Source organism: Coregonus clupeaformis, chromosome 35, assembly GCF_020615455.1.
Source record: "Coregonus clupeaformis isolate EN_2021a chromosome 35, ASM2061545v1, whole genome shotgun sequence".
Taxonomy (NCBI): Eukaryota; Metazoa; Chordata; class Actinopteri; order Salmoniformes; family Salmonidae; genus Coregonus; species Coregonus clupeaformis.
In genome coordinates, this window is record NC_059226.1 from 15,119,389 (window position 1) to 15,146,442 (window position 27,054).

Genomic DNA, 27,054 nt, shown 5'->3' on the forward strand with positions numbered 1-27,054 from the left:
AAAGTCATTAGCTAAGCGTGTATCCAAAAGGCCTAAAAGCCTCCATGTGCTGTCCACAAAAAAAATAAACTCACAATACAATACGGCAGGTGCAGCCATTATACTGGGTTCTTATGAATTGTGACATTGTTATGACTACATGGTATCTTTCAGAGTTGGGCTCAATCCCATTTCAATTCAGTCAATTCATGGTGTGGATAGAAATTCCAAATTCCCCTAGAAAATAAAAGGCACATTTCTTTTTGTGACTTTGAATTGACACACACACACACACAGAGAGAGAGACGAAGCGCTAAAGAAAGTGAGAAAGCAGTCGGTCAGAGCAAGGTAAAGAGCTAGAAAGAGAGGACAAAAAAGAGAGCAATATAAAGAGAGCATTAGAGGAAGAATGAATGAAAGCAGCAGGATTGAGGCATGGCTCAGAAGTTTCTGGAGCATGTTGAGACAGAGACCAGGGAGTGAGTCATAACTAGTGAGGGGGTTGCCAGTTGTTCCCCTGCTGTGACCTTCCTTGGACAGCCTCTAGAGGAACTAGGCTAAATCAAACCCAACCGCTTTAGAAATGGTGGATTGAAAGGATCAGTACTGGCAACCCCTGCTTGTTGCTTTGAGGAGAAAACGTGAGCCATAAGCAAGTCATGCTTTAGATGGCATTGGTGTTGATATCTTGGTAAAGAGGCAGATGAAACATGGGGGTATTGTGCAGGAATGCATTGAATGTGTTGTGTCAGAGAGCCTAGCAGACAGACAGGTAAATATGGTGTCAGAGAGGTGTGTGTGTGTGTGTGTGTGTGTGTGTGTGTGTGTGTGTGTGTGTGTGTGTGTGTGTGTGTGTACAGACGAGAGGAAGAAAAAGCCATGGATGCTCCACAGACAGGAAATTCCTAATATAATTGTGTGAGTAGGAAAGAGAGATAGGGAAGCATAAATGAGGGAAATAGCGAAAGCCATTCTCCAGGAGAGACAGAGAGAGAGATATATGACATTTGAATTGTCTTTATTCTTTTGGAACTTCTGAGTGGAATGTTTACTGTTAATTTTTATTGTTTATTTCACTTTTGTTTACTATCTACTTCACTTGCTTTGGCAATGTTAACATACAGTGGGGAAAAAAAGTATTTAGTCAGCCACCAATTGTGCAAGTTCTCCCACTTAAAAAGATGAGAGAGGCCTGTAATTTTCATCATAGGTACACGTCAACTATGACAGACAAAATGAGAAAAAAAAATCCAGAAAATCACATTGTAGGATTTTTTATGAATTTATTTGCAAATTATGGTGGAAAATAAGTATTTGGTCAATAACAAAAGTTTCTCAATACTTTGTTATATACCCCCTTTGTTGGCAATGACACAGGTCAAACGTTTTCTGTATGTCTTCACAAAGTTTTCACACACTGTTGCTGGTATTTTGGCCCATTCCTCCATGCAGATCTCCTCTAGAGCAGTGATGTTTTGGGGCTGTCGCTGGGCAACACAGACTTTCAACTCCCTCCAAAGATGTTCTATGGGGTTGAGATCTGGAGACTGGCTAGGCCACTCCAGGACCTTGAAATGCTTCTTACGAAGCCACTCCTTCGTTGCCCGGGCGGTGTGTTTGGGATCATTGTTATGCTGAAAGACCCAGCCACGTTTCATCTTCAATGCCCTTGCTGATGGAAGGAGGTTTTCACTCAAAATCTCACGATACATGGCCCCATTCATTCTTTCCTTTACACGGATCAGTCGTCCTGGTCCCTTTGCAGAAAAACAGCCCCAAAGCATGATGTTTCCACCCCCATGCTTCACAGTAGGTATGGTGTTCTTTGGATGCAACTCAGCATTCTTTGTCCTCCAAACACGACGAGTTTAGTTTTTACCAAAAAGTTCTATTTTGGTTTCATCTGACCATATGACATTCTCCCAATCCTCTTCTGGATCATCCAAATGCACTCTAGCAAACTTCAGACGGGCCTGGACATGTACTGGCTTAAGCAGGGGGACACGTCTGGCACTGCAGGATTTGAGTCCCTGGCGGCGTAGTGTGTTACTGATGGTAGGCTTTGTTACTTTGGTCCCAGCTCTCTGCAGGTCATTCACTAGGTCCCCCCGTGTGGTTCTGGGATTTTTGCTCACCATTCTTGTGATCATTTTGACCCCACGGGGTGAGATCTTGCGTGGAGCCCCAGATCGAGGGAGATTATCAGTGGTCTTGTATGTCTTCCATTTCCTAATAATTGCTCCCACAGTTGATTTCTTCAAACCAAGCTGCTTACCTATTGCAGATTCAGTCTTCCCAGCCTGGTGCAGGTCTACCATTTTGTTTCTGGTGTCCTTTGACAGCTCTTTGGTCTTGGCCATAGTGGAGTTTGGAGTGTGACTGTTTGAGGTTGTGTACAGGTGTCTTTTATACTGATAACAAGTTCAAACAGGTGCCATTAATACAGGTAACGAGTGGAGGACAGAGGAGCCTCTTAAAGAAGAAGTTACAGGTCTGTGAGAGCCAGAAATCTTGCTTGTTTGTAGGTGACCAAATACTTATTTTCCACCATAATTTGCAAATAAATTCATTAACAATCCTACAATGTGATTTTCTGGAGAAAAAAAATCTCAATTTGTCTGTCATAGTTGACGTGTACCTATGATGAAAATTACAGGCCTCTCTCATCTTTTTAAGTGGGAGAACTTGCACAATTGGTGGCTGACTAAATACTTTTTTTCCCCCACTGTACGTTTCCCATGCCAATAAAGCCCTTAAATTGAAATTGAATTGAGAGAGAGAGAGCGAGACAGGAAGAGAACAAGAAAATTATTAACATTCAGTGTAAAATGTCCTATATGTAGATTCATTTGCAGAGGTTTGTTTTGCTTTTAGCTCATAATGGTCATGGCCTTTGGTAGAGATCTGATCCTGAAACAGATGTTAGAGACAGAAAGTAAGAAGGCAGCAGCGATTGGAGTTGCCTGGGGAACAATCACATCAACAACCATTAGAAGGTCAAAACCTACCCTGAGGCTGATGGCTTGATTTACTGTGTTCACATTATCATCAAACTATAATGGAAACCCATGCTGGTGTAATGCTATGAACCCAGACTTTATGGGTCAAAATTAGGTTACTTAAACAGTTGCATTGAAGCAGAGGGGAGACAGAAGAGACACATGCAAACCATGGTTTTACTGTAACCAACATGCAAATACAGTATGAAAACAATGACTAGTGTTGTTCAGGTCACCACATGGCTAGGTTGTTAATTTAAAGACAGCCATAAAAAAGTTTAGTTACTGATCATCTACATTTGCATCAAAGTGCACCATCTTGTTGATCTTGGTTCATAGTGAATTTCTGAAATCTCAGATTCCAACATGGCCACCCTTCCCTGTATACACTAGTGAGTGTTGCTGTTATCGGATAGTCATAGCAGTAATCCTATTATGACGGTTACTATGTGGCTAACTTCACGTCGTACCGTGGCGTGGTAAGGGTGGGGTTAAAGTTGAATGGGTTACACAAGAGATAGTCATTAGCCAACATACATAGCCTTATAGAAAATGCAGTGACCTCTGCAGTGAGCTACAGTGCATTCGGAAAGTATTCAGACCCCTTGACTTATTTCAACATTTTGTTACGTTACAGCCTTATTGTAAAATTGATTAAATAAATAAAAATCCTCAATCTACACACAATACCCCATAATGACAAAGCGAAAACAGGTCTTTAGAATTGTTAGCAAATTTATAAAAAATAAAAACCAAATTTACATAAGTATTCAGACCCTTTGCTATGAGACTCGAAATTGGCCTCAAATGCATCCTGTTTCCATTGATCATCCTTGGGATGTTTCTACAACTTGATTGGAATACACCTGTTGTAAATTCAATTGATTGGACATGATTTGGAATGGCACACACCTGTCTATATAAGGTCCCCCAGTTGACAGTGCATGTCACAGCAAAAACCAAGCCATGAGGTCAAAGGAATTGTCCATAGAGCTCTGAGACCGGATTGTGTCGAGGCACAGATCTGGGGAACGGTACCAAAACATGTCTGCAGCGTTGAAGGTCCCCAAGAACACAGTGGCCTCCATCACTCTTAAATGGAAGAAGTTTGGAACCACCAAGACTCTTCCTAGAGATGGCCGCCCGGCCAAACTGAGCAATCGGGGGAGAAGGGCCTTTGTCAGGGAGGTGACCAAAAACCTGATGGTCACTCTGACAGAGCTCTAGAGTTCCTCTGTGGAGATCGGAGAACCTTCCAGAAGGACAACCATCTCTGCAGCACTCCATCAATCAGGATTTATGGTAGAGTGGCCAGACGGAAGCCACTCCTCAGTAAAAGGCACATGAAAGCCCGCTTGGAGTTTGCCAAAAGGCACGTAAAGACTCTCAGACCATGAGAAACAAGAATCTCTGGTCTGATGAAACCATGATTGAACTCTTTGGCCTGAATGCCAAGCGTCACATCTGAAGTAAACCTGGCACCATCCCTATGGTGAAGCATGGTGGTGGCAGCATCATGCTGTGGGGATGTTTTTCAGCGTCAGGGACTGGGAGACTAGTCAGGATCGAGGGAAAGATGAACGGAGCAAAGTACAGAGATCCTTGATGAAAACCTGCTCCAGAGCACTCAGGACCTCAGACTGGGGTGAAGGTTCACCTTCCAACAGGACAACGACCCAAAGCACACAGCCAAGACAACGCAGGAGTGGCTTCGGGACAAGTCTCTAAATGTCCTTGAGTGGCCCAGCCAGAGCCCAGACTTGAACCAGATCGAACGTCTCTGAAGAGACCTGAAAATAGTTGTGCAGCGACTCTCCCCATCCAACTTGACAGAGCTTGAGAGGATCTGCAGAGAACAATGGGAGAAACTCCCCAAATACAGGTGTGCCAAGCTTGTAACGGCATACCCAAGAAGACTTGAGACTGTAATCGCTGCCAAAGGTGCTTCAACAAAGTACTGAGTAAAGGGTCTGAATACTTATGTAAATATGATATTTCCGTTTTGTAGATTTAATAAATGTCAAAAATGTCTAAAAACCTGTTTTTGCTTATGGGGTATTGTGTGTAGATTGATGTGGGGGGGAACAATTTTATCCACTTTAGAATAAGGCTGTAACGTAACAAAATGTGGAAAAAGTCAAGGGGTCTGAATTATTTCCGAATGCACTCTATGTGCATTTATGGGTCACTTGGAGTGAATGTAGGTCAATCACATTGTCAAACTTCCTCGACCAATTACATTTAACTCAAATGTGAGAAAGTTGCTAGATATTGAGGTTTGATGAAGGCTATTTTAAGGAGAAAATATAGGGAAAAACTTTACAGGGAATAACTATTTTCGCTACAATGAGAGCCAAGAGGCGCTGGGTAGTCTATTAATCATTACTACACACTCGTTTCATTGTGACCTTATGATGACAGGGATGTAAAGGGTTCCTCAATTCAGACCCTGCAATGCACAACATGGCACTCCAGCCTCTTAATCAATGTGGCACAAACAATCCATTCTCACCATCCTCCATCTCTAAATGTCAGACTCCACACTATGGAGAGGTTACTCACATGAAGATAAAACAAGTAATGGCTTATGGCAGACACTGCCTATACCTGAGGCTATAAAATAAACACAGCCTTGGATTGAACGTCCACAGTCATATGGTTAAATGCTGTTCCCATCTGACCCTGAGGGCACTCAGACAGACACAAACACACACACACACTAGGGCTAGGCGATATATCGAATTAATTGGAATTTATGATTTTGTGCGATATTCCTAATGCCCTTATAACAAGAATCAAAGTTTTGTTATTGTTCATTTTTATGAGCGTTTATGTCCGCTTGTTCTCATGTTGTCTTGTCTCCTTCGCTCCTCTGTGCATCTTCCCATTCACACCAGAGCTCTGTATATAATGATGAGATGCACGTCTCCGCCCTAACAATGGGAGTCGTTGTCCCAAAGGAGGGAAGACAGGCGACAAGTTTAGGTCCAAAACAAGCCCATAGAAAAGCATTAGGCTTATTTTGGACAGATTTTAGCGAGAGTGAAACCTCTTTCTTTTTTTTTCTTTTTTTTTTAGGGGGTAGATCAGCTTTAATATTGCAGATTGATTGTAACTTCCATCAATGTAATTGTCTGCATCACTTCCAATCCCCCATATGAAACCTCTTGCTGCGCCTCTTCCTCTATGGTTTAAACACACACCAAGCCCCTCCCCCTGCCTCTCACGCCAACAAAGTTGAGAGGTCACATCTTACTCCCTGACAAGCGGTTTCAACTCGCTTTTTGCATTTGGTTTGGTCCAACAGAATCGGTCATATGGACACCAAAACACATTGAGACATTATTTTAATGTAATAGAGGAGAAGTTAACTTCTCTAACGATACCCTTTTTATATCTCAACTACTCAAATTGCGCGCAGAGCAGACACTATTAAAACGGGAGTATCAATGACCATTGATTCTGGAAAATGAATGCTCAGTTGGTTACGCACGGCACCGCTAGCAGCATTTTAGACTGTTATACTAGCTGTCTATTCTGCGTTTCATAAAAAATTTTCAATAAGCATAAAACACAATTATCTACCGAATTGGCAACTTGTTCTCATTCTGAGAAATAAGGTAGGCCACTTGATTTCAACATCTGAACAAAGTGGACAGGCTATCATGCTTTTGAAACTGTTGGAGACAGACAGAAGGGTGTGTTCATAACAATTCAACTGTTCAACCTTGTTCGATAGCAAATAGATCCAAGTTGGCTAAACTTAAAATATAAAGATTATCTGGCTAATCACTAGCACGTGGGTTTGAGAGATTGATGAGACCAGTGTTCATTTTCTATAGCCTAATGCCTGCTATGAGAAGTTAGTCATTATTAGTGAATGTGCATTATGCATGGTTCTAGTTACATTTGTAACTAAAAAGGGCATTTTTCATAGACAGACCTGAAAGTCAGATCAGTGATTATTTCAAAAATATGCCTAGGTCAGCATCCCGGAGTCGCCTCTTCACTGTTGACGTTGAGACTGGTGTTTTGCGGGTACTATTTAATGAAGATGCCAGTTAAGGACCTATGAGGCGTCTGTTTCTCAATCTAGACACTAATGTATTTGTCCTCTTGCTCAGTTGTGCACCGGGGCCTCCCACTCCTCTTTCTATTCTGGTTAGAGCCAGTTTGCGATGTTCTGTGAAGGGAGTAGTACACAACGTTATACGAGATCTTCAGTTCCTTTTTTCTTTTCTTGGCAATTTCTCGCATGGAATAGCCTTCATTTCTCAGAACAAGAATAGACTGACGAGTTTCAGAAGAAAGTTATTTGTTTCTGGCCATTTTGAGCCTGTAATCGAACCCACAATTGCTGATGCTCTAGATACTCAACTAGTCTCAAGAAGGCCAGTTTTTTGCTTCTTTAAATCAGCACAACAGATTTCAGCTGTGCTAACATAATTGCAAAAGGGTTTTCCAATGATCAATTAGCCTTTTAAAATGATCAACTTAGATTAGCAAACACAACGTGCCATTGGAACACAGGACTGATGGTTGCTGATAATGGGCCTCTGTACGCCTAAGTAGATATTCCATTGAAAATCAGCCGTTTCCAGCTACAATAGCCATTTACAACATTAACAATGTCTACACTGTATTTCTGATCAATTTGATGTTATTTTAAATGGACAAAAAAAGTGGACATTTCTAAGTGACCCCAAACTTTTGAACGGTAGTGTGTATATATATATATATATATATATATATATATATATATATATATATATATATATACACATACATACCAGTCAAAAACTTTGGACACACCTTCTCATTCAAGTGTTTTTCTTTATTTAATGAATCCTGGGAGAAGTAGGATTTTAATCATCACATTGAATGCTGAAGCACAGCCAAGACCAGTTCATGCGGCCCCATACACTGACTGGCGGTACAGTACAGTCCATCGCTGAAGTTAACCTCAGAAACGATCTATGTCATGTACAGTAAGAATGCCTCTACTTCCAGAAATGGGGCATGTCACATAGGCCTACATCACTACCAAGATGGCCGCCTCATGGCCAGGAATAACATTCTTCCTCCCTCATTCTGAGCATGTTTCAATTCAGGTTCTAGTCAGGCATGGGCGTCCACAGAGGAGTAGGCTGTCTCTAACATGAGGGCACAAGACAAAGACGATACAGTAACAATTCACGAGGAGCGTCACAAACCAGTGGTTTTCCAGTTGGCAAAAACAGTAGACTAACACCGGTGTCTAATTACATTGGCTTTTACGGGTAATGTTGAAGTCATGCTATATCCTCATTTGTTCCAAAGCTTCCACTGACTTCCCCCCCCCCCCCTGATTCTGTAATGGGGGATTACAACAGCAGGCAATTCCAAAGGCATCGGAGTGATGGCATGAGGTTCGGAGATCATTTGGATCATTAGGAGCTATCGTTCACACAGGCAGAACACCGTTAGCAGACTGGAGAGAGACTCCCAAGGTTAGGTTAATGAACCAGAACAAATACAATAGCATCAGTTTAAATGGAGTAATATTGTCTAGACGTGGCATAGAAAGTGGAAAAGACAAACCAGCCTGGATAGTGGAGAATAATGTTGTGGTGTTTGTGAGCAAACCAACTGGAAGAAATGGAACATGCTCTCTGTCTGATTCCTGTTCTTGGAGGTCCTACAAGGAACTCGGAAGCAGTCTTTAAGGATTCTGCTAACGAGTCCTGCCCTTTGGATGCAAACCACCGTCAGCAAAAGAGCAAACGTCAGACGGCGGCAGAAAATGTATGTTGTGGCAAAATCTGGGGAAACGATAATAGGTCATGTGAGGTTGTTTTCAAAACCGAAAATACCACACAGTGTGGAAACAAAGACTTAAAGCTATGCTGTAATTCTGAGGTGTATTAGGTGTGAACAGGCACAATGAGACTTATGGCCTATTTCCTGTTGAGGATTTGGGAGAAAGAAAGAAAGGGAGAGACAGGTTTTTAAATAATCCTTCTCTCCAGGGAGAGGGGAATGGCAGACTGAGGCGAGGTTGGGAAAGAGAGGGAGGTCTGCTGTGCTGCTCAGGCATGCCATTGGTATTGTTCTCCTTCCTCTCTAATATTATGCACCCAGTTTCTCCAAACTCACTGACACAAAATGCACACAGCTCACCATTCTACCTCCATCACACAGTCCACCCATAGACATAGATTTAGACCACCTGTGCCAAACACAAGGCCCGTGGGCCAGTGACACATTTCTAGCTGGCCCGCCTAATGATTTAGGTTGTCAATTCATTTTGGCCCGCTTCCATACCGCCCTACAAGTCACAGCAAGCACTGCCAACGTGCTGCACGCAAAACGGCATTACCACACACACCCTTCCTCCCAGACCCACACACTGTATCATATCATCACTAATGGCACTGACCGAATCTTCTACCAGACCGAAATGTTTGAAGGTGTTGTAAGCTAAATGTCCATGGCAGGTTTCGGTTCCAACAAGTTATTGCTGTAGCCTACAGAAAATGTCATCTTGGTTGTCAAAAAGTTATAAAATAAAAGGATTCACACGCGGGTAGAAATTACTACTAAAAGGACAATAGGACACACAAGCGAATATAAATGAGTTATCTACTTTATGAAATAACAGCCTGATGCACTGGCATCGGTGAAATCAACGTCAATTGCGCTGCTTTCGTGTGTCCCATTTACCACGCGCAGTGGAGGGAAAGTGCACAGACATGTCACAGTCCTAGCTAGGGTGCTAAAATGTTGCAGTCTGGCTTCAGTTTTTAAAGCTTGACAATGAATAACCCCCCCAAAAAACCTGCAACAAAACACCATGCAAAGGAGAAACATGTAGGCCTGTTACAGCAACGTTTTAGCAGTAGCCTAGGCTGGCTACTCAGCTACAAGACATTTTGAGTGCAACATACAGCAGTGCTGCATTCAACTGCATGTTGAACATGTTTTAAGTTGAAATGTTACAACAACCTAGCTGAGTTTTTGTTATTTGGAGTTATTAAATACCTTTTGATTAGGGTCGCAGCATATTATGCCCATCTGCAAGCATAGCAGCAAATGATGGACAAATATTATTTATCTCTAAATTTGTTTTAATATGTTAAATTCTATATACAGTATCCTAAGTAGACATTATAAAGGACCATATGTTTTAAAATAAAACAATAGCCAGTTTTGGTCAGAGTTGTATCCACGTTTCTTTGTCAAAACAAACATAATAGGCTATGTCTGGCCCGTGAATGTGTTGTGTTTTTTCAATATGGCCCTTGCGCTGATTGAGTTTGACACCCCTGATGTAGCCTAGGTTATGATGTGGATTTAGAATTCTGAATAGCCTTCTATATGTCACGAACACAGAACTTCAGTACATTGGTCCTGTCTGGTGATTAGTCTTATAGGATACTAAACTAGCTCAACCCAAACAACGAGTCATGAGAGTGTCACCCTTTTGCCATTCTTATACAACTGACATTATCAAATCAAATGTTATTGGTCACATACACATATTTAGCAGATGTTATTGCAGGTGTAGCGAAATGCTTGTGTTTCTAGCTCTAACAGTGCAGTAGTATCTAACAATTCACCACAATACACACAAATCTAAAAGTAAAATAATGGAATTAAGAAATATATAAATATTAGATCGAGCAATGTCGGAGTGGCATTGACTAAAATACAGTAGAATAGAATACAGTATATACATATGAGATGACTAAAGCAGTATGTAAACATTATTAAAGTGACTAGTGATCCATTATTAAAGTGGCCAATGATTCCAAGTCTATGTATATAGGGCAGCAGCCTCTAAGGTGCAGGGTTGGGTAACCGGATGGAAGCCGGCTAGTGATGGCAAAACAGTGTCATTATCAGGTGGTGACGGAGGGGACAGGAGCTGGAGACGTTAGGACTTCCTGTCTATTGACATTATTTTTTATTTTATTTTATTTTACCTTTATTTAACTAGGCAAGTCAGTTAAGAACAAATTCTTATTTACAATGACGGCCTACACCGGCCAAACCCGGACGACGCTGGGCCAATTGTGCACCGCCCTATGGGACTCCCAATCACGGCCGGTTGTGATACAGCCTGGAATCGAACCAGGGGGTCTGTAGTGACGCCTCAAGCACTGAGATGCAGTGCCTTAGACTGCTGCGCCACTCGGCCCCTCCCCCCTCCTAAGCCTTAGGCAACATTGTAACCAAGGCTGCCTCTTTAAAGACTATAAAAAGCACTGTCATGGAATGCAGAAACTGACTGATAACGATCGAAAAGTGAACAGAAAGGCTGCTGACTGCAGAGCACAGCCTCTGTATTGGAAAGATACGGGCCTCTGCATAAGGGGGAGAGAAAGAGAATAAAATATCCAAGGTACAGCAGTGTTACGCTGCCGTCTATTGTACAGTACGTCTACCTAATCTAAGTGGCCTCTAGACCTGCCCCCCTGCAGCGCCATGCTAGCATCCTGACACAGGGAGAAGTCTTTAAATAACCCCGCCCGGCAGTACAGGAGGCTCTAAGAATCAAGCAGTGGATTACGGGAACGTTCAGAGCAGTAGACCTCTATTTATAACCACTAGGGCGTTCCGCTAATCTGTTTCACTACTTAGAATGTGGCACTGTACAAGGCCTGGGTAAGACAATGGACCAGGTTATGATACTATATAGCGCTTATAGCACAATGCTATGGATAGATGTTGATGAGAAGGTCATTCGTTCAAATAAGTAATTTCATTTGGAATGCAAAAGCTAGATCTATCAACCAAGGCGATTTAGATGATGCATAAAAAACAGTATTGTTTACTGAAGCAATCATGGTAGCTGACGGTTAGTTGGACACATACAGTGCATTCGGAAAGTATTCAGACCCCTTGACTTTTGCGTTACAGCATTATTCTAAAATGGATTAAATTCCTCATCAATCTACACACAATACCCTATAATGACAAAGCAAAAACATTTTGTTAGACATTTCTGCAAATTTAAAACTGAAATATCACATTTACAGAAATATTCAGACCCTTTACTCAGTACTTTGTTGAAGCACCTTTGGCAGTGATTACAGCCTCGAGTCTTTTTGGGTATGATGCTGCAAGCTTGGCACACCTGTATTTGGGAGTTTCTCACATTGTTCTTTGCAGATCCTCTCAAGCTCTGTCAGGTTGGATGGGGAGCGCCGCTGCACAGCTATTTTTCAGGTCTCTCCAGAGATGTTCGATCGGGTTCAAGTCCAGGCTCGGGCTGGGCCCCTCAAGGACATTCAGAGACTTGTCCCGAAGCCACTCCTGTGTTGTCTTGGCTGTGTGCTTAGGGTCGTTGTCCTGTTGGAAGGTGAACCTTCACCCCAGTCTGAGATCCTGAGTGCTCTGGAGCAGGTTTTCATTAAGGATCTCTCTGTATTTTGCTCCGTTCATCTTTCCCTCGATCCTGACTAGTCTCCCAGTCACTGCCGCTGAAAACATCCCCACAGCATGATGCTGCCACGACCATGCTTCACCGTAGGGATGGTGCCAGGTTTCCTCCACTCGTGACGCTTGGCATTCAGGCCAAATAGTTCAGTCTTGGTTTCATCAGACCAGAATCTTGTATCTCATGGTCTGATAGTCCTTTAGATGCCTTTGGCAAACTCCAAGTGGACCGTCATGTGCCTTTTACTGAGGAGTGGCTTCCATCTGGCCACTCTACCATAAAGGCCAGACTGGTGGAGTACTGCAGAGATGGTTGTCCTTCTGGAAGGTTCTCCCATCTCCACAGAGGAACTCTGGAGCTCTGTCAGAGTGACCATTGGGTTCTTGGTCACCTCCCTGACCAAGGCCTTTCTCCCCCGATTGCTCAGGAAGAGTCTTGGTGGTTCCAAAATTCTTCCATTTAAGAATGATGGAGGCCACTGTGTTCTTGGGGACCTTCAATGCTCCAGAATGTTTTTGGTACCCTTCCCCAGATCTGTGCCTTGACACAATCCTGTCTCGGAGCTCTACGGACAATTCCTTCGACCTCATGGTTTTTGCTCTGTGAGACCTTATTTAGACAGGTGTGTGCTTTCCAAATCATGTCCAATCAATTGAATTTACCACAGGTGGACTCCAATGAAGTTGTAGAAACATCTCAAAGATGATCAATGGAAACAGGGTGCACCTGAGCTCAATTTCGAGTCTCATAGCAATGGGGTCTGAATACTTATGTAAATAAGGTATACATTTGCAAAACATTCTAAAAACCTGTTTTCACTTTGTCATTATGGGGTATTTTGTGTAGATTGATGAGGAAAAAAACATATTTAATCAATTTTAGAATAAGGCTGTAACGTAACAAGATGTGGAAAAAGTCAAGGGTTCTGAATACTTTCTGAATGCAGTGTATAATCTACCAGATGCATTGACGGATGCCAGCTTGTAATACTACGGATGGCAGCCAGTTGTTATTCAATGTGAGGAAGGTGAGACATTGACCTGTTACAAGACATTGTCTGCAGGTTCAGATCCCAGGTTAGAGACACAAGCCCAGCTGGCTCTGGTGATAGGGGACTCATCAAGGGGCGCTACCCCAGCAGTGAGCCAGGTGTCCACACACTGAAACTTGATCTCCCTCTCCCACCCTACCTCTCGAAATTGGGCTATATCCTGCTCTGACACATGGCCTCACCCAGCCTTCCTTCCCCCTAAACTGCCCCCACGCCCCAGCCCTCCTTCACGCTCTACTGCTTCCTCCCTTTGAGAGGATAAGAGGGGCCGCCCAAGTCTGTCTGGGATCAGGAAACACCTAATAACAGGGTCACTCTCGCTCACAATCACACACAGGGATGGACAAATACAAACTCTCGCCTCACATACAAATACTCAACCACACTTCAGTGACTTCAAGTAATGAGTTAATTCATTTTCATACTGGTCCCCCGTGGTAATAGAACCCATAACCCTGGCGTTACAAGTGCCATGCTCTAGCAGCTGAGCCACACGGGACCAACACACAGAGCAGCCAGTTTATCAGTTTATCAGACTACTCACTGATCTGAGATAAGACTGGCAGATTGGGCAAATGAGGCTGAGACATTTTTTTTTAAATTATACCCTTATTTTACCAGGTAAGTTGACTCAGAACACATTCTCATTTACAGCAACGACCTGGGGAATAGTTACAGGGGAGAGGAGGGGGGATGAATGAGCCAATTGGAAGCTGGGGATGATAAGGTGGCCATGATGGTATGAGGGCCAGATTGGGAATTTAGCCAAGACACCGGGGTTAACACCCCTACTCTTACAATAAGTGCCATGGGATCTTTAGGTGACCACAGAGTCAGGACACCCGTTTAATGTCCCATCCGAAAGACATCACCCTACACAGGGCAATATCCCATATCACTGCCCTGGGGCATTTGGGATATTTCTTTAGACCAAAGGAAAGAGTGCCTCCTACTGGCCGTCCAACACCACTTCCAGCAGCATCTGGTCTCGCATCCAGGGACTGACCAGGACCAACCCTGTTTAGCTTCAGAGGCAAGCCAGCAGTGGGATGCAAGGTGGCATGACAGAAGGAATGTACTGCCAGCCAGCAGACACAGACAGAGCGACAGACAGAGAGACAAACAAAGAGCGAGCGCAGGGGCTAGCTTGCTCTAAATGCAGAGGGACTCTGTGTTTATTCTCAGCTCTCCACCATGGAAAGTAAAAAATGTGTCTGATAAGAGTGACAGCATGCCTGCTTAGAGGAAGAGATGGAGGAATATATTACATTTTCATGTCATATTACGGTGCTTTCAGTGTCATTGAGGTATGAATGCCATATCAGTCTGAAAAATCGAACGAATCAACCACTGAGAAGAAAAAGCCAAGGTAGGCTTGAACAGGTTAATGGCTTTGAGAGGAACCAAGGTAACACTACTGTTTCCCTTGGAGATTTCAGGGACAGAAAAGCCAATTTCAGTCATTGGAGCACAACAGAAGAGCCGAACTGGTTTGACATGTCCTTCTCTGGAAACCCCAAAGCACTTAGCCTTTCGGTCTGCCAGATCACCAGCTGACAGTAGCTACCCCTTTTACACAAGGCTCCTGTCCTTAAACCGTCAACTCTTAACCATGTGACGAGGGAAAAGTACCTTTCACAGAGGCCCTAAGGTAGCAATTCCTGTATTACCTGAACTGAACAAATTATGATTCAGAAAAGCAGGTCACAGACATGGAACATGTAAGTTAGTGTAAAAAGTGAAGGCAGACTCAAGACTCAAGTGTCATCCCCCCCCAAAATACCTCATGACCCTCACCTCAACTTCTTAACACTGTATAGCACAAACATGGATTATTCTACTACAGACTACTACCCTATGGCTTGCACAATGCTGCACATAGAATTAGAGGCCAATCAGGGCTCGCTCTCTCTTTAGACTAGAGGTCCTCCTACACCAGGCATTCATCCACCAGATTAAAATAATCTTGACCTTGCTTGAAGTAATTTCAGCATATCCCTTTCCCTGTTGTACAGTTATTATGAAAAGCTGGTAAATTACAGCAGGCCTCCATGATGCAGTACAAGTCCAAATGCGCCCTGTATAATACAATATATATATACACACACATATACAAACACACACACACACATATACATACATACATACATACACACACACACACACACACACAGTGAGGGAAAAAAGTATTTGATCCCCTGCTGATTTTGTATGTTTGCCCACTGACAAAGACATGATCAGTCTATAATTTTAATGGTAGGTTTATTTGAACAGTGAGAGACAGAATAACAACAACAAAAAATTCCAGAAAAATGCATGTCAAGAATGTTATCAATTGATTTGCATTTTAATGAGGGAAATAAGTATTTGACCCCTCTGCAAAACATGACTTAGTACTTGGTGGCAAAACCCTTGTTAGCAATTACAGAGGTCAGACGTTTCTTGTAGTTGGCCACCAGGTTTGCACACATCTCAGGAGGGATTTTGTCCCACTCCTCTTTGCAGATCTTCTCCAAGTCATTAAAGGTTTCGAGGCTGACGTTTGGCAACTCGAACCTTCAGCTCCCTCCACAGATGTTCTATGGGATTAAGGACTGGAGACTGGCTAGGCCACTCCAGGACCTTAATGTGCTTCTTCTTGAGACACTCCTTTGTTGCCTTGGCCGTGTGTTTTGGGTCATTGTCATGCTGGAATATCCATCCACGACCCATTTTCAATGCCCTGGCTGAGGGAAGGAGGTTCTCACCCAAGATTTGACAGTACATGGCCCCGTCCATCGTCCCTTTGATGCGGTGAAGTTGTCCTGTCCCCTTAGCAGAAAAACACCCCCAAAGCATAATGTTTCCACCTCCATGTTTGACGGTGGGGATGGTGTTCTTGGGGTCATAGGCAGCATTCCTCCTCCTCCAAACACGGCGAGTTGAGTTGATGCCAAAGAGCTCGATTTTGGTATCATCTGACCACAACACTTTCACCCAGTTCTCCTCTGAATCATTCAAATGTTAATTGACAAACTTCAGACGGCCCTGTATATGTGCTTTCTTGAGCAGGGGGACCTTGCGGGCGCTGCAGGATTTTGGTCCTTCACGGCGTAGTGTGTTACCAATTGTTTTCTTGGTGACTATGGTCCCAGCTGCCTTGAGATCATTGACAAGATCCTCCTGTGTAGTTCTGGGCTGATTCCTCACCGTTCTCATGATCATTGCAACTCCACGAGGTGAGATCTTGCATGGAGCCCCAGGCCGAGGGAGATTGACAGTATTTTGTGTTTCTTCCATTTGCGAATAATCGCACCAACTGTTGTCACCTTCTCACCAAGCTGCTTGGCGATGGTCTTGTAGCCCATTCCAGCCTTGTGTAGGTCTACAATCTTGTCTCTGACATCCTTGGAGAGCTCTTTGGTCTTGGCCATGGTGGAGAGTTTGGAATCTGATTGATTAATTGCTTCTGTGGACCGGTGTCTTTTATACAGGTAACAAGCTGAGATTAGAAGCACTCCCTTTAAGAGTGTGCTCCTAATCTCAGCTCGTTACCTGTATAAAAGACACCTGGGAGCCAGAAATCTTTCTGATTGAGAGGGGGTCAAATACTTATTTCCCTCATTAAAATGCAAATCAATTCATAACATTTTTGACATGTGTTTTTCTGGATTTTTTTGTTGTTATTCTGTCTCTCACTGTTCAAATAAACATACCATTAAAATTATAGACTGATAATTTCTTTGTCAGTGGGCAAACGTACAAAATCAGCAGGGGATCAAATACTTTTTTTCCCCTCACTGTATGTATGTATGTATGTATGTATGTATGTATGTACGTACAGTGGGGAGAACAAGTATTTGATACACTGCCGATTTTGCAGGTTTTCCTACTTACAAAGCATGTAGAGTTGTGTAATTTATATCATAGGTACACTTCAACTGTGAGAGACGGAATCTAAAACAAAAATCCAGAAAATCACATTGTATGATTTTTAAGTAATTCATTTGTATCTAATGAACTTATCCTCTGCAGCAGAGGTAACTCTGGGTCTTCCATTCCTGTTGCGGTCCTCATGAGAGACAGTTTCATTATAGCGCTTGATGGTTTTTGCGACTGCACTTGAAGAAACTTTCAAAGTACTTGAAATGTTCCGTATTGACTGACCTTCATGTCTTAAAGTAATGATGGACTGTCGTTTCTCTTTGCTTATTTGAGCTGTTCTTGCCATAATGTGGACTTGGTCTTTTACCAAATAGGGATATCTTCTGTATACCCCTCCTACCTTGTCACAACACAATTGATTGGCTCAAACGCATTAAGAAGGAAAGAAATTCCACAAATTAACTTTTAAAGAAGACACACCTAATAATTTAAATCCATTCCAGGTGACTACCTCATGAAGCTGGTTGAGTGAATACCAAGAGTGTGCAAAGCTGTCATCAAGGCAAAGGGTGGTTACTTTGAAGAATCTCAAATATAAAATATATTTTGATTTGTTTAACACTTAGTTGGTTACTACATGATTCCATATGTGTTATCTCATAGTCTTCTCTATTATTTTACAATGTAGAAAATAGTAAAAATAAAGAAAAACCCTTGAATGAGTAGGTGTGTCCAAACTTTTGACTGGTAGTGTGTGTGTGTGTGTGTATATATATATATTTGTTTTATTTTAGTTTAGTTTTTATTATTACACATTAAAATACAAAAACACAGTCATGATAAGCACAAATAAAACATCACAAATCACCCAGAAAAACAGTTAGACATTCCTCCACAAATAAGTTCCCAATCAATACTTTAAATTGCCCGAACGGCACCATCGAGATGAAATGTATTTTTATGTACAGTGGGGAAAAAAAGTATTTAGTCAGCCACCAATTGTGCAAGTTCTCCCACTTAAAAAGATGAGAGAGGCCTGTAATTGTCATCATAGGTACACGTCAACTATGACAGACAAATTGAGGAAAAAAAATCCAGAAAATCACATTGTAGGATTTTTAATGAATTTATTTGCAAATTATGGTGGAAAATAAGTATTTGGTCACCTAGAAACATGCAAGATTTCTGGCTCTCACAGACCTGTAACTTCTTCTTTAAGAGGCTCCTCTGTCCTCCACTCGTTACCTGTATTAATGGCACCTGTTTGAACTTGTTATCAGTATAAAAAACACCTGTCCACAACCTCAAACAGTCACACTCCAAACTCCACTATGGCCAAGACCAAAGAGCTGTCAAAGGACACCAGAAACAAAATTGTAGACCTGCACCAGGCTGGGAAGACTGAATCTGCAATAGGTAAGCAGCTTGGTTTGAAGAAATCAACTGTGGGAGCAATTATTAGGAAATGGAAGACATACAAGACCACTGATAATCTCCCTCGATCTTGGGCTCCACGCAAGATCTCACCCGTGGGGTCAAAATGATCACAAGAACGGTGAGCAAAAATCCCAGAACCACACGGGGGGACCTAGTGAATGACCTGCAGAGAGCTGGGACCAAAGTAACAAAGCCTACCATCAGTAACACACTACGCCGCCAGGGACACAAATCCTGCAGTGCCAGACGTGTCCCCCTGTTTAAGCCAGTACATGTCCAGGCCCATCTGAAGTTTGCTAGAGTGCATTTGGATGATCCAGAAGAGTATTGGGAGAATGTCATATGGTCAGATGAAACCAAAATAGGTAAAAACTCAACTCGTCGTGTTTGGAGGACAAAGAATGCTGAGTTGCATCCAAAGAACACCATACCTACTGTGAAGCATGGGGGTGGAAACATCATGCTTTGGGGCTGTTTTTCTGCAAAGGGACCAGGACGACTGATCCGTGTAAAGGAAAGAATGAATGGGGCCATGTATCGTGAGATTTTGAGTGAAAACCTCCTTCCATCAGCAAGGGCATTGAAGATGAAATGTGGCTGGGTCTTTCAGCATGACAATGATCCCAAACACACCGCCCGGGCAACGAAGGAGTGGCTTCGTAAGAAGCATTTCAAGGTCCTGGAGTGGCCTAGCCAGTCTCCAGATCTCAACCCCATAGAAAATCTTTGGAGGGAGTTGAAAGTCCGTGTTGCCCAGCGACAGCCCCAAAACATCACTGCTCTAGAGGAGATCTGCATGAAGGAATGGGCCAAAATACCAGCAACAGTGTGTGAAAACCTTGTGAAGACTTACAGAAAACGTTTGACCTGTGTCATTGCCAAAAAAAAGGGTGTATAACAAAGTATTGAGAAACTTTTGTTATTGACCAAATACTTATTTTCCACCATAATTTGCAAATAAATTCATAAAAAATCCTACAATGTGATTTTCTGGATTTTTTTTCCTCATTTTGTCTGTCATAGTTGACGTGTACCTATGATGAAAATTACAGGCCTCTCTCATCTTTTTAAGTGGGAGAACTTGCACAATTGGTGGCTGACTAAATACTTTTTTTCCCCACTGTATTATATACTTCAACAGCAAAGGAAGTTCAGGAATTAGGGCCTTGTAAACAAAAAGGGAGTAATGTAGAGATCTACGGGTCTTTAGTGAAGTCCAGACAACCTTTTGATACAGTGATAAATAGCAAAACTGTCGCCTGTAACAAAATGAAGGGCACTATGGAAGATGGCATCCAACGGTTTAATAGTAGTAGCAGCTGCACTTTGATAAATAATATCACCATAATCAAGAACAGACACAAAGGTTGACTGAATAATCTGCTTCCTACTGCATAGAGAAAGGCACAATCTTAGGCCACTGTAGGTCCTTTCTCTGTAGAAAAATACAACTTTAAATCTTAACTTCTTAACCAGCTCATCTATATGTTTTTTATAACGTCAAATCCATATCAATCCAAATGCCTAAGAAGTATTTATACGCGGTATCACATTCGATTGGAGAACCATCTAATGAGTGAACATGTAGATCATCTGAAACATTCTTACGAGAGTTTAAAAACAACATGTATTTTGTTTTGCCCGTATTAAGCACAATATTTAAATCAAGGGTTTCCTGCATAGCTATAAAATCTGACTGTAGTTTTGACAATGCCAGATCAACAGTCGGGGCAATAGCATACATAAAATAGTATCATCCGCACCTAGATTAAGTTAAATTTTTTACAGATTGACCAATTGTGTTTATATGAATAGTGAAGAGAACAGTTCCCAAAATCGACCCCTGTGGTACACCTTCATGTACTTCAATACATATTTTCTGTAAATAGCCTAAAAGAAAAGCTTTGACTATCATTTCTCTGATCATTCAGCAAGTTTCCTCTATCAGCATCCAGCCCAATATCATTGTGAATAGGCTTAGAAATTATTTCAAAGAGATACCCCTCTGAAATAAAATGGTGATTAAATGCATCAATGATGGCATTTTCTTTTCATAATGAGGCCAGTGTCTGAATTAATTTGTTATAGTGCACTACTTTTGACTAGGTCAGTGCACCATCTAGGGAATAGGGTGCAATTTGGGATGCAGCCCTCCTGTGACTCAGACACTCTGGAGCTGACTGAGTGGACAATGGACCTGCCTGTTCTGTCCTTATCTCTGCAAAGAGGACAACACGGGCGATTCACCTAGTCATCCCCATGGCCTGCTGAACACCTAACAAATTCATTCTCTTCCCCGAGTGCCCTCACCTTGGCTAAGAGAGGGAGTCAGTCAGTCACCCATGGTATGGGTATATGTTTAAGTATCAGGCACTACTGCAGACAAAACAAGACACTAATATACAGCACAGTTTATCAAGAATGGAAGCTGACTGCAGAATGAACTCCCAGGTGCAGTGAGCCACACCCTTGGTTGAGTTAAAGCCATAAGCAACATAACAGGGTCGATAGGTCAGAAAGGTAAAAGAAGATGCTGAACTGCCATCTCCAGTTCTTGCACAGGTCAGATCAATTCAGTGCAATATTCAAAAGTGCAACAGCAATGGCTGTGCAGAGATAGGTCTAGTAGATTTAACAGATTAAAACCTTCCAGTCTACACTATGATGGACTAGCCTATATGATAGCTCTCTATCCTCCGCCACTGAGGAATAAAGGGACACTGCTTGCTGTGACAGCAAAGTAATGGCATGCCATTACACGTTTCACAAGTGGCTGTGCTTAAGGGTGGCCTACTGCAAAGCAGTCATTTTCCTCCTCTACTAGGATTACAAGGCTATGCAGCAAATCTATTGGATCCTATCACAACCATGTAATCTCAGACACTCACTGACTGAGAAGAGGTGAAAATGACTGCTACTGAAAATCTCTCTACATAACATACAGTGGGGAAAAAAAGTATTTAGTCAGCCACCAATTGTGCAAGTTCTCCCACTTAAAAAGATGAGAGAGGCCTGTAATTTTCATCATAGGTACACGTCAACTATGACAGACAAATTGAGAAAAAATATCCAGAAAATCACATTGTAGGATTTTTAATGAATTTTTTTGCAAATTATGGTGGAAAATAAGTATTTGGTCACCTATAAACAAGCAAGATTTATGGCTCTCACAGACCTGTAACTTCTTCTTTAAGAGGCTCCTCTGTCCTCCACTCGTTACCTGTATTAATGGCACCTGTTTGAACTTGTTATCAGTATAAAAGACACCTGTCCACAACCTCAAACAGTCACACTCCAAACTCCACTATGGCCAAGACCAAAGAGCTGTCAAAGGACACCAGAAACAAAATTGTAGACCTGCACCAGGCTGGGAAGACTGAATCTGCAATAGGTAAGCAGCTTGGTTAGAAGAAATCAACTGTGGGAGCAATTATTAGGAAATGTAAGACATACAAGACCACTCGATCTGGGGCTCCACGCAAGATCTCACCCCGTGGGGTCAAAATGATCACAAGAATGGTGAGCAAACATCCCAGAACCACACGGGGGGACCTAGTGAATGACCTGCTGAGAGCTGGGACCAAAGTAACAAAGCCTACCATCAGTAACACACTACGCCGCCAGGGACTCAAATCCTGCAGTGCGAGACGTGTCCCCCTGCTTAAGCCAGTACATGTCCAGGCCCGTCTGAAGTTTGCTAGAGTGCATTTGGATGATCCAGAAGAGGATTGGGAAAATGTCATATGGTCAGATGAAACCAAAATATAACTTTTTGGTAAAAACTCAACTCGTCGTGTTTGGAGGACAAAGAATGCTGAGTTGCATCCAAAGAACACCATGCCTACTGTGAAGCATGGGGGTGGAAACATCATGCTTTGGGGCTGTTTTTCTGCAAAGGGACCAGGACGACTGATCCGTGTAAAGGAAAGAATGAATGGGGCCATGTATCGTGAGATTTTGAGTGAAAACCTCCTTCCATCAGCAAGGGCATTGAAGATGAAACGTGGCTGGGTCTTTCAGCATGACAATCATCCCAAACACACCGCCCGGGCAACGAAGGAGTGGCTTCGTAAGAAGCATTTCAAGGTCCTGGAGTGGCCTAGCCAGTCTCCAGATCTCAACCCCATAGAAAATCTTTGGAGGGGAGTTGAAAGTCCGTGTTGCCCAGCGACAGCCCCAAAAACATCACTGATCTAGAGGAGATCTGCATGGAGGAATGGGCCAAAATACCAGCAACAGTGTGTGAAAACCTTGTGAAGACTTACAGAAAACGTTTGACCTGTGTCATTGCCAACAAAGTGTATATAACAAAGTATTGAGAAACTTTTGTTATTGACCAAATACTTATTTTCCACCATAATTTGCAAATAAATTCATTAAAAATCCTACAATGTGATTTTCTGGATTTTTTTTCCTCATTTTGTCTGTCATAGTTGACGTGTACCTATGATGAAAATTACAGGCCTCTCTCATCTTTTTAAGTGGGAGAACTTGCACAATTGGTGGCTGACTAAATACTTTTTTCCCCCACTGTATATTACAGTGATACGGTGGCTGCCCGGTTGGTTAGCATGCTGTGCATGATGGGGAGATGAAATCCACACTACTTGCTGGTGGCATTTAATGGCAAGTCACCAAGGGACAGGAGAGAAAGGCCACTGGCATATTCTTTTGACATTTCATAATGACAATATACAGTAGCCTAGAGCTAATATCTACCTACCTACATCATTTCAAATGTTATGTAAACTATGTATTTGTGGTTCAGAGTGAAGCCCCTGAGAACACCTGGCCTATACCTGGCTGGAAATGGCCTATCATTGGAGCAGCAGTCAGCATTAGGAATTTAAAAATCAGTTCTCTACGCCCTGCTTTTTTGAGGTTCCCTTGTTACAACATACAGATCTTAGAGGAATTAAGCTATGGAAGGGGGGTTTCTACATTGGATTTCACGACAATAATTATTGCTGATGCAAGCTGAAACGATCAGCCTATCTTGTGTCAAGGCAGGAGGAACAAGTCTATATTGCTGTCAGGACTACTGAGTAGGTCCTCAGTGTCAAGCAAATGAATGAATGCTGACCAAGCCAAAAAGAGATTTCACAAGTTGTCAGTCACTTAGTCATACATAGAGCAGCTCACACAGTAGTGCTGAATGTGTTCTGCAGTAAACACGCGCTGTATTGGACACCGCTGCTGTGTTGAAACAGCTCGAACAATAAGTTGGCCTGATATCCGGAAGTCAAAACCCAAACCACAACGTCTAGCTATTAGCTTCTATCTCTGAAGCACTCCGTAAAAGGGTTAGGAAGTATCCAGATGTTCATACCTTCATACCATTTCTGTACCATACCGGGCAAATACGGTTATACCGGCAGTGCACACATCTTTCCAGATGTAAAGATTATTTTTTTCAAGACAGTATGCTAACAAATGCTAACAAAACTGCCGAATTCACATAGCTGACGCTAGCAAAATGCTAACAAGCGCAAGCGAACATTAAACTAAACCAGCCGCACCAATGTGTCGGAGGAAACACCATACACCGTGTCAGCGTGCACTGCGCCCGGCCCGCCACAGGAGTTGCTAGTGCGCGATGGGACAAGAATATCCCTGCCGGCCAAACCCTCCCCTAACCTGGACGACGCTTGGCCAATTGTGCGCCGCCCCATGGGTCTCCTGGTCGCAGCCGGCTTCTACAGAGCCTGGACTCGAACCAGGATCTCTAGTCTACTCGGGAGGCCCCGACAGCAGGGATCTTGATCGAGGAGTGGATTGATTGTCTCTGCTGTAACCAAGAAGCTTGATCTTGCAAGCTAGCTACTTAGCTAGAACGTTAGCATACCAAATGCATAGCTTGAGCCCTGAGCCGAAGAGAATGTATTTGGCACATCTTAGATACAGTTGAAGTCAGAAGTTTACATACACTTAGGTTGGAGTCATTAAAACTCATTTTTCAACCACTCCACAAATTTCTTGTTAACAAACTATAGTTTTGGCAAGTCGGTAAAGACATCTACTTTGTGCATGACACAAGTCATTTTTCCAACAATTGTTTACAGACAGATTATTTAACTTATAATTCACTGTATCACAATTCCAGTGGGTCAGAAGTTTACATACACTAAGTTAACTGTGCCTTTAAACAGCTTCGAAAATTCCAGGAAATGACGTCATGGCTTCAGAAGCTTCTGATAGGTTAATTGACATAATTTGAGTCAATTGGAGGAGTACCTGTGGATGTATTTCAAGGCCTACCTTCAAACGCAGTGCCTATTTGCTTGACATCATGGGAAAATCAAAAGAAATCAGCCAAGACCTCAGAAAAAAATAGTAGACCTCCACAAGTCTGGTTGGGAGCAATTTCCAAACGCCTGAAGGTACCAAATTCATCTGTACAAACAATAGTACTCAAGTATAAACACCATGGGACCACGCAGCCGTCATACCGCTCAGGAAGGAAACGCGTTCTGTCTCCTAGAGATGAACGTACTTTGGTGCGAAAAGTGCAAATCAATCCCAGAACAAAGCAAAGGACCTTGTGAAGATGCTGGAGGAAACAGCTACAAAAGTATCTATATCCACAGTAAAACTAGTCCTATATCGACATAACCTGAAAGGCCGCTCAGCAAGGAAGAAGCTACTGCTCCAAAACCGCCATAAAAAAGCCAGACTACGGTTTGCAACTGCATATGGGGACAAAGATCATACTTTTTGGAGAAATGTCATCTGGTCTGATGAAACAAAAAATAGAACTGTTTGGCCATAATGAGCATCGTTATGTTTGGAGGAAAAAGGGGAAGGCTTGCAAGCTGAAGAACACCATCCCAACCGTGAAGCACGGGGGTGGCAGCATCATGCTGTGGGGGTGCTTTGCTGCAGGAGGGACTGGTACAATTCACAAAATAGATGGCATCATGAGGAAGGAAAATGATGTGGATATATTAAAGCAACATCTCAAGACATCAGTCAGGAAGTTAAAGCTTGGTCGCAAATGGGTCTTCCAAATGGACAATGACCCCAAGCATACTTCCAAAGTTGTGGACAAATGGCTTAAGGACAACAAAGTCAAGGTATGGGAGTGGCCATCACAAAGCCCTGACCTCAATCCTATAGAAAATGTGTGGTCAGAACTGAAAAAGTGTGTGCGAGCAAGGAGGCCTACAAACCTGACTCAGTTACACCAGCTCTGTCAGGAGGAATGGGCCAAAATTCACCCAACTTATTGTGGGAAGCTTGTGGAAGGCTTCCCGAAAAGTTTGACCCAAGTTAAACAATTTAAAGGTAATGCTACAAAATACTAATTGAGTGCATGTAAACTTCTGACCCACTGGGAATGTGATGAAAGAAATACAAGCTTAAATAAATAATTCTCTCTACTATTATTCTGACATATCACATTCTTAAAATAAAGTGGTGATCCTAACTGACCTAAGACAGGGAATTTTTACTAGGATTAAATGTCAGGAATTGTGAAAAACTGAGTTTAAATGTATTTGGCTTCAACTGTAGTTAAACTTAAGATATTTACCTGGCAAACATTAGCAGAGAATTTCAAGTGTAACTTGATCACCTCTCTTGCGCCTCTCTTAAATAGTTAATTAAATAGTTACCCAAATAGCTACCCAGACTATCTGCATTTACCCTTTTTGCACTAACTTTTTTGACTCATCACATACACTGCTGCTACTGTTTACTATCTGGCACTTTATTCCTAGTTATATGTACATATCTACCTCAATTACCCCGTACCCCTGCACATCAACTCGGTACTGGTACCCCTTGTGTATATAGCCACGTTATTATTACTAATTGTTACATGTTTTACTTTTCTATTATTTCTCTATTTTCTTTCTCTCTGCATTGTTGGAAAGGACCCCTAGGTAAGCATTTCACTGTTAGTCCACACCTGTTGTTTACGAAGCATGTGACTAATACAATTTGATTTGAAAGTGGAAGGAAGTATGTGGATGCAAATCTTTGCACAGGCTTTCACAAGATGTTTTCACCAATACAGGAAATGCAAAGTCATTCAAACGTGTCAGTGTAGAGACGTAGGCCAATGTAAACTGTGGGGAAATATGTGGCAGCGTCAACCAACTACTATTAAAACACTTATGACTTCTACACAGATGAATCAGAGAGCTTTGTCTTCTGAATACTACTGTAAAACTATGAATAAAACTACCCCTAAGTACTATACCTACAGATATAAATAATGGTCTACCACTACAGAGAGCTTCGGATCTCCACTTCAGACCAGTATTGATGTCTCTTCCCTTATCATCTCTTGATAAACTGTT

The 27,054-nt window shown here is 42.4% G+C and overlaps 1 protein-coding gene across 1 annotated transcript in view; it reads right to left on the reverse strand.

Annotated features, from left to right (window-relative positions):
- LOC121550481 (neurabin-2) overlaps nt 1-27,054 on the reverse strand; it is a 73,665-nt gene that overhangs the window by 41,823 nt on the left and 4,788 nt on the right. The window lies entirely within an intron of this gene.